Source organism: Rhinolophus hipposideros (genome assembly GCF_964194185.1).
Source record: "Rhinolophus hipposideros genome assembly, chromosome: 23".
Lineage (NCBI taxonomy): Eukaryota > Metazoa > Chordata > Mammalia > Chiroptera > Rhinolophidae > Rhinolophus > Rhinolophus hipposideros.
The window spans coordinates 14,409,445-14,419,405 of NC_138069.1; positions in this window are offsets into that span (position 1 = coordinate 14,409,445).

A 9,961-nucleotide genomic window follows, 5' to 3' on the forward strand; every position below is an offset into this window, starting at 1 on the left:
ATCTCTTCTTTAGGTTCCATTTTGTAATTTTCAGCATATGTTCACTCATTACATAATATTTGTTGTGCTTCTGTGTGCCGTTCACTGCGCTTAGTAATGGGCCTTCTTAAAGTAAATAGCCATAAATACTGGTTACTAACTGACTAGGTATCCACCATGTCCCTAGCTTTTCCCTACTTCATTCCTCTGCCCCAATTCCTACTTTTTATACTAGGTCGCTTTGGTCTACCTTTCCTGCTCATTTTTAAGTGTATAGTGTTGCTTCAAGTCTGTGTTTGATGGCCTCCCAGGCTTTCTAGAAGCTCACAGGTGTGCTTTCCTGCGTGATTCATAAAAAAGCAAACATGGTGACATTCCAGGTAGAATTGTTGTTTGTCAACTATTGAATCCTTGAAATTTGATGATTGCCAAGATATGCAACTTGTTTCTTAGAATAGTCTAAACCCAGGCAGTTTGACTGTAGCCCCCAAAGCTTACTTGCCTACGTAGTTACTGCAAATTCACCATCTCTGCATTTACTATTGGAACTCAGTGCCTTCGAGGCAAAGGCTGGCATGGATCTCTAGCAGAAGAGAATTGGGAGGAATAGAACAGGGATGCTATTTCCTTCAGCAAAGAGCGTTTTTTTAGACTTAAATATATTTAAGTGTGTTTTTCCAGGATCCATCAGCTCCAAGTCAAGTAGTTGTTTCAGTCCAGTTGTGGAGGGTGCAGCTCACGTGGCCCATGTGGGGATTGAACTGGCAACCTTGTTAAGAGCACTGCACTCGAACCAACTGAGCTAACCGGCTGGTCGCCCCCCAAAAGCCTTTTTATTTATTTATTTTTATTTTTTTAAAGATTATTGGGGGAATATTGGGGAACAGTGTGTTTCTCCAGGGCCCATGAGCTCCAAGTCGTCCTTCAATCTAGCCATGGAGGGCGCAACTCAGCTCCAAGTCCAGTCGCCGTTTCAATCTTAGTTGCAGGGGGCACAGCCCACCATCCCATGTGGGAATTGCACCGGCAACCTTGTTGAGAGCTCATGCTCTAATCAACTGAGCCATCAGGCCACCCTTCCGTAAGCTCAGCATCAGCTCGTTGTCTTCTATCTAGTTGTGGAGGGCGCAGCTCACTGGCCCATGTGGGAGTCAAACCGGCAACCCCGTTCAGAGCTCACGTGGTAACCAACAGAGCCATCCAGCCCCTCAAAGAGCCTTTTTAAATGGGACCATAACCAGCCAGTGTCCTAGAGGAACCTCCTGTGATAATATAAAGGTGATACAGATTTTTTCAAAATGCCATATGGCACACAGGTTGTCCTTCTCTGAAAAATGAAGGGTTTATACTTGACCTCAGAACTTCCCCAACTCTAATATTAAGTAATAAAGTTAAATACTGTATTGAGGTATAGGTGACATTCTGTGTCATCTATAGTGGGTAAGAGAGGAGAGGGATGGATTGTTTTGATATTTAGCACACCAATATCTTTTTTTTTTAATAACTTTTTTTTTAAAAGATTTTATTGGGGAAGGGGAACAGGACTTTATTGGCAGGACTTTATTGGGGAACTGTATTTCCAGGATTTTTTCCAAGTCAAGTTGTTGTCCTTTCAATGGTAGTTGTGGAGGGCGCAGCTCAGCTCCAGGTCCAGTTGCCATTGTTGCAGGGGACGCAGCCCACCATCCCTTGTGGGAGTCGAGGAGTCGAACCAGCAGCCTTGTGGTTGAGAGCCCACTGGCCCATGTGGGAATCGAACCGGCAGCCTTCGGTGTTAGGAGCACAGAGCTCTAACTGTCCAGTCCGAGCACACCAGTATCTTGAGAATGCAGTACTGTTAGGTACAGAATGAGATTATTAGTTGGTAATGTGAAGGCCAGTTTAAGAGTAGCCAAGGTGAAGAAGACAGGGAAGGGATGGTTGTGAAAAGGTTTATTAAGGGCTCTTCCAGAATTTGATGGAATTGTTAAAGGAAAGACCTCTGGAGTTAGGCAGCAGAAGGGTTGAATCCTGACTCTGCTCCTTACCTTGGGCAAGTCACTTGTTCAATCTCACAGGGTCTCAGTTTCCTTTCTGTAAAATGGGGATGCTGCCTATTTTGTGGGACTGTTGTTGGATTAAATAACTTGTGTAAAGTGCCTAGTCCTATTTAACAGCAAGCACATGTCATCAGTGAATGTTAGGTCTCTTTTTAGTTTCTCCTAATTTGTTTTGTCCACTTTCACTATTTTTCATACTCATTTTTTTTATTAGTTTCAGGTGCACAAGACAAAGTAATACTTAGACATTTATCATTTATATCCCTCACACTGTGTCAACCCCCCTCCCTTCATCCACTGTCCCTCTGACATGGCACAGAGCCATTACATTTCCACTGTCTCTATTCCTAATGCTGTACTCCGCTTCTTGTAAGTATATACAAGTATATATATATATATATATGTATATATATATATATATATGTATATATATATATATGTATATATATATATATGTATATATATATATATAAACTTGTAGTTGGCATTCATTATTGTTCAGCTTCAGGTGTACAGTGCAGTGATCAGGCATCTACATCATCCCTGAGGAGGTCTCCCTAATGAGACAAGTGTCTATCGGATATCCTACAAAATCTTTACATTATTGATTACATTCCCCAAATTAACTTTCATAACCCCGTGGCAATCTTGTGGTTACTGACTGCTTTCTAATCCCCTCACCTTCCCCCTTATTCCCCCACCCCATCTAGCAACTCTCAGTTTTTCCTGTATGTCTCCAAAACTGTTTCTGATTAGTTCATTCACTTATTCTTTTCTTTAGATTCCACATATAAGTGAGATGATATGGTGTTTGTCTTTCTCCATACTCATTTGTTGAGGAGCTGTGACACATTCATTGTTCTCCCGCAGAAAATAAAGTTGAGAGACTAAAGGTAGAGCAGATTCATAGTATAGTTTCTAAGGATGTGTTTTTTTTCCTGTTGGAAAGAGGGAGCCAGTAAAATATGTCTCTGGGATCTTCCCCCCTGCTTTAGTGGCTGTTGTGTTAATAGTTGTTAGAAATTTGGAATTTTTCAGAGTTAGAGTTTAAAATAATGGGTATTTACATACCATAATTATACCAGGGCTCCCCCAAAAATGTATACACATGACTTGTATTCATCTTTTGTTATCGATATGTATTGAGTATTACAATTTTAATACAGTTTTTTTTCTTTCTTAAAATGTGTATATGTGTTTTTGGCACCCTCTGTATTAGTAGAACGAATGACTTCTCTTGGGTATCTTAATAGTTACCTGTGTTTTCCCTGCCCCTTATCCTCAAAGAGTTCCATATAAGACTTTGTTAAAATAAAAAAAAAATGTTTCTGTGCTTAGAAAAGTAAAAAATAATTTGAAAAATCTCTAGATTAGACTATCTCTAAAGGGCTTACAACTTCACAAAGTAGATGGAGATCAATAAAGGAATGTCTAGTTTGCCCTCAAGTTCCTGGCTATACTTAAGTATAATGAATTTGAGGAATGCAGTTCTGTAGAGTCCACCCTTAAAAAAATAAAGAAATCTTACAGTAAGTAAAAGCCGATGAAGAAGACCTAAGCTATGGTAGTGCAAGATAAAACTCAAAAAGATTTAAGATTTGTGTAAATTGACATGGCATAGTTGCTTAACTATAGAGCTCAGTGTATGAGAAAGTGACTTGAAATGGGCAAGTGTAAGGTATCATTTTCTCCCCTGTGGACACCTGGTGGTGAAATGTAACCCTTCAGTGGGAGGGAGGACTACAACTAAGGAATGACAGCAATTTCCTCTCTAGATGACATCTCTACCAAACATCTTTACACGAATTTGTAGATTTATTAAATTAAGCAGATAGGCCATTAAATGCTTTACCCTGTAATGATTTTCAACGTTAAGAAAATAATGCACAGAATTTTTTTCTCATTCGTTCAGTTTTAGAAAAAAAATTTTTCTTCTTTTTTTAGAATCCCTGTTCTAGGGAGCCCTCACTAGCTGGAGTAGGTCTTCCCATAACATGAAAGAGTAATTAGGGTGAAACAGAACCATGCCCTTGGACCACCTGGGGAGAAGGTAAGTGCTCAATGTTCTCAGTGGTGCCTTTTTTGGTTCAATAGGATACTTGTTGAATAGCTAGACAGATGCTAATCTTTTAGTTCAGTTCCATAAATATTAATGTATACCATTGTTTTGTCCAGCACAGGCATGAAATGCTGAAAATTTTTTCGATGTAATGCAGTCCTTAAATTTAGTCGTTTTTTAGAGGAAGAAAGAACATAGGAAAGTTAAATAGATGACGGTATAAGAGAAGTAGCTATTTACAGGACTGAGGTAGAAATGAGTAAGAGCCTGCAACACCTTGTTATATCAGTAAGAAAGGCATTAAACAAAGACTGCTAGGGTCTTTTTAAAACGTACTTAACTCAGTACTTTTTGTTTTTTATTGAGGTATAATTGACATACAACATTTCAGATGTACAACATAATGATTTGATATTTGTATATATTGTGAAATGATCACATTAAATCTAAACATCAGTCATACATAGTTACCAATTTTTTTGTGTGATGAGAACTTTTAAGATCTACTCTCTTAGCACCTTTCAAATACGCGTTACAGTATTATCAACTATAGTCACCATGCTGTATATTATATCCCCAGACTTATTTTATGGAAGTTTGTACACTTTGACCCCCTTCACCCATTTTGCCTACCCCCACCAGCTCCCACTTCCACCCCCACCACTCTTACCCTTACTCTGGCAACGACCAATTCTCTGTATCTGTGAGCTTTGTTTTTTGTTTTTTTGTTTTAAATTTCTATATGTAAGTGAGATCATAAGGTATTTGTCTTTCTTGTCTGACTCATTTCACTTAGCGTAATGCTCTCAAAGTCCATTCATGTTATCACAAATGGCAAGATTTCATTTTTTTTTATTGCTGAATAGTATTCAATTTTGTGTGTGTGCGTGTGTGTGTATGAGTGTTCCACATCTTTATCCATTCATCCATCAGTGGGCACTTCAGTTGTTTCCATATCTTGACTCATAAATAATGCTTCAATGAACATGGGGGTGCATATATTATTTTGAATTAGTGTTTTTGTTTTCTTTGGATAAATATCCAGAAGTGGAATTACTGGATCATATCGTAGTTTAATTTTTTTAGAACCCTCCACTGTTTTCCATAGTGGATGCACCAATTTCATTCCCACCAACAGTGCATAAGTGTTCCCTTTTCTCCACATCCTTGCCAACACTTATTATTTCTTGTCTTTTTTATAATAGCCATTCTAACAGGTGTAATATCCTATTGTGAATTTGATTTGTATTTTCCTGATGATTAGTGATGTTGAATACCTTTTCATGTACCTGTTGACCGTCTGTATGTCTTTGGAAAAATGCCTATTCAGTTCCTCTGCATATTTTTGATTGGATTGCTTGTTTGTTTTTATGCTGTTGAGTTGTATGAGTTCTTTATATAGTTTGGATATTAACCCATTACCAGACATACGACTTGCAAGTATTTTCAACCATTCCATAGGTTGCCTTTTTATTTTGTTGGGATACTTTGCTGGGCAGCTTTTTAATTTGATGTAGTCCCATTTGCTTATTTTTGTTTTTGGTATGAAATCCAAAATATCACCAAGACCTATGTCATAGAGCTTACCACCTGTTTCCTTCTAGGAATTTTATGGTTTCAGGTCTTACAGTCTTTAATCCATTTTGAGTTCATTTTTGTGTATGGTATAAGACAGTGGTCCAGTTTTCTCGACATTATTTATTGAGGAGACTGTCCTTGACTACTAGGGTCTTGGCAAAAGAACTTAAGGGCCAAAAGAAAGAAGCTCCCAGAGGCAAAAGTTAGAGGAATTTGAGCATCGTTAAGAACAACTGCAAGGCAGACGGGTGGCTCAGTAGGTTGGAACACTGGCTCTCAACCACAAGGTTGCCTATTAGACTCCTCCACGGCCACAAGGGATGGTGGACTCCGCCCCCTGCAACTAAGATTGAACACAGCACCTTGAGCTGAGCTGTCTGTCACTGAGCTCCCGGATGGCACAGTTGGTTGGAGCGCATCCTCTCAACCACAAGGTTGCTGGTTCGACTCCCGCAAGGGATGGTGGGCTGCGCCCCCAGCAACTAACAGCTGCAACTCGACCTGGAGCTGAGCTGCGCCCTCCACAACTAAGATCGAAAGTGCAACAACTTGGGAAAGTCCCAGAAGTACACACTGTTCCCCAATAAAGTCCTGTTCCCCATCCCCAATAAAATCTTAAAAAAAGAACCAACTGCAATGAAACACAAAAAATAAGTTAAAATCCATGCGTTCACAATGACACCCAAGAAACTACATTGGTCTCACCCCCCTTTTTTTTTAAGTGTGTTTTTCCAGGACCCACCACCTCGAACTCAAGTAGTTATTTCAATCTAGTTGTGGAGAGCGCAGCTCACAGTGGCCCATGCGGGGATCCAACCGGCAACCTTGTTAAGAACACCACGCTCTAACCAACTGAGCTAACTGGCTGCCCTCACCTTGAATTAATACTATAGAACCAACTCATTCTGAAAACAAGTACATAAAGAAGCCTTTTCCATATAAACTGCATCTAAGGGGAAGTTTCTCACTATAGAGGTATTCTAACTAGAAAATGAAGAAAAGCTGGAAGTAAAGTAGTATACCGTTAATGAAATTAGAGATCTAGGTCATGATCCTCAGTGACTGCTAACATCACTGTAGAGCCAACCAGCATTATGTGCCGGCTGATGGAAGGACACACCACCTATTGTCAAAAAATTGAACTTGAATCAGATCAAGCAGGAATGGAAGAGCATGTTAGATGACCTCATAAGAGTACAATCTGTGCAACGTAGAATGTAGGAGATTACAGGACCAGTAGCCCAGTTTCTTCAACAAATAAATAAATTGCAAAGGGCAAAACAAATAAAAAACAAATAAATAAATTGCAAAGGGGAAAACAAATTGCCAAGGGGAAAAAGAGGCAGGGAAATCTAGGGAGCACTTGAGTTCTTGCTCCCTGGAATATATCGTCAGTCTGGCTCAAATAAACTCTTATAAAAATTCAAAAGAAAAAAACAAAACAGGGAGGGAAACCTATAGTTTGAAAAAGACTTATCAACCAGTATAGGGTGTGGCTGTTATTTGGCTCCTGACTATTCAGCGGTTGGAAAAGTTATGAAACAATTGAGAAAATTTGAACATTCCAAGTGTTTGCTATTGAGGAGTTTTAATTTTTTTTAAAGATGTTATCATGATGTATTATTTTGTAGAATAATCCTTTTAGAGGTACGTACTGAAATGTTAGAGTAAAACTATAATTTCTGGAATTTGTTTCAAAATGATCTAACGAAAGGTGGGATTAAATATAATAAAAGTGTAAGAAGTTGCCATAGTGAACATTAAAAAGTGGAAAAATTAAGTGTAAAAATTGGAGTGAAACAGCCAGTGTGGGCTGAGGGAGGCTTCATGGAAAAGTGTAGCCCACGAATGCGTAAGTAATGCAACAGCAAGATTGAGGAGATGGCAAATGGCAAGGGGGACAGACGAGCAGGATATGACTTAAATTTAAGCCAGTTAGACCAGTAAAGTATTATAGATTGATTTCCCATTTAGGAAATCTATGGTTCTTCACCCTTTTTCGGTCACAGATTCCTTCAAGAAATCAGTAAAAACAATGGACTATTTCCCTAGAAAAATTAATACTGACAATCTTGCATTTTATAGTCAATGGTTTATGGACGTCCTGAAGTCACTCGTGTATACTCTCCATCACCATTGCCCGTAAATCTGCACACTCTGGGTCAGGAGCTACAAGAACCTGTTTCAGAGCCTGTGATTTAGGTGGGATATTTTATGTTTCCTGATCTCACTCAGAGTTGAAGCTTGTAGTGACTTAAAGGCTGGTTTAGCTGCAGTGTTTTCTTTAATGGGAAAATACATTTCTGTTTCCTGACCTGCTGCTGCAAGTGGCTTTGATGATGATGCATTATATCAGGTTTAACCACACAAAATTGCTGATAGTCAATGTTTTTGACCTACTGAAATGGCTGTTTCAATGGTTCTTTCTGTAATTGCTGAATTACCTCCTTCATGCTGTTCACAGATTAATGTAGGTCACCCTCTGTCTAGGGCTGTCACTCACTTCATTGTTCTTCAGATATTAGAGGACAGGAAAGGAGGCGACAGAGCCCTTACAAAACAGCCTTAGGGCTGAAGAATGGAGTCGCAGTGGTATCCAAAGTAGTAAAGGGTCTTTGCTTGAAGCAGTTTATTTCCAAAATTTCTTCATTCTCAATCTTCTTATGTACCATCTGTACGAACTTGCTTTTATCTTTACTGCTTGTTGCTATAGATAGAATCTGTAGTATAAATGTTATATTTAAAATTAGGCTATCCCCACAAATTACTTATTAAAGGTTTCTTTATAATGAAGTATGGAGCAAAGCATAGAACTGACATCTTCTTCTCCCTGGCAACAATGCATTGATAAAGACTCAATGCCTTCGTAGTACTCCTACCAGTAACGTGCACATGACTCTGAACACAAGGAAATCATCAGGTGACTCCAAACAAAGGGCCATTCTGCAAAACAGTGGCCTATACCCTTCAAAAATGTCAATGTCGTGAAGAGACAAAAAAGGCAAGGGAACTATTCTTAGATAAAAGCAGATTTAACAACTAAATGCCATGTATGATCTTTGATTTGATCCTAGATGAAAAATAAAGTTCGAGGACATAATTGAGACAATTAGGAAATTTTTAATAGGGGCTATATATTAGATAATAGTGTTATATGTGTTCAATTTCCTGATTTTAATAGTGTTGGGGAGAATGTTCTATTGTGACGTGTGCTGAGATATTTAGGTTAAAGTTCATCATGTTTAAAAAAACATATAAAGCACGCACAAGAGTGTGAAGGAGTGCAAATGTGCCAAAATGCTAATTGAATCTAGATGAAAGATTTGTGTTCATTATACTATTTCTTACAGCTTTTCTAAGAGGTTTGAAATTTTCAAAATATAAAGTTGAGGAAAAAGTTAACTCTGCCTGGGTAAATAGCCAATCTAAATTTTTTCAAGATCACATACAAAAATCAGCAACAGAATTGGACTGTACCCATAAAAGAGGGTTGCAAATTTATTCTGGTCACTCCTATCTCCCTCCCCCTGTCCTGATTTCTGGGCCAGGAAAACCTTGGCCACATTTAGTCCTCTAACCATTACTATCAATTTCTCCTTGGCTTTCTCTAATTAGGAATTTTTCTTTACTAGTAAGGTTCTAGTTTCTGGGTTTGGTATAAGTTGCCCCTAGTACTCTTGACAGATGAGTACATAGCTTAGGTATACTTTAAAAACAAGGGGACCTTTACCCAGTTTGGGACAGTGGGAGACATTCACTAATTTGATGAAAAGATTTGAATGCTTGTATCATTTGTTCTAGTTGTTGGGAAATAGCTGTGAGCCAGTTTCTGGCCTCCTGGAGCTTACAGGTGGCTCAGTCCTTTTGGGCCGCTGTAACAAAGTAACAGACTGGGTGGCTTATAAACAAAATTTTCTGTTCTGGAGGCTGAGGTCAGGGTGCCAGTATGGTCAGGTGAGGGCCGTCTTCTACATCAGACTTCTCCTTGTATCCTCACATGGTAGGGGGGCACAAGGGACCTCTGGAGCCTTTTGTAAGGATACTACTCCCCTTCATGAGGGTTCCACCCTCAAGACCTATCACTTCCCAAAGCCCCCACTTCCTACCACCATCACCTTAAGAGGTTAGAATGTCAACATGTGAATTGGGGTGGGGGACACACAGAAATTCAGACCATAGCAGTGGGGGGAAGGACAAATTAGGTGTTAGTAACTGCTATGAAAAAAATAAAAGGTTAAGGACAGACTATAGCAGGGACTTGAGGAGGGGTAATTCTAAGTGGGGAAGACTACTTGGAATAATCCAA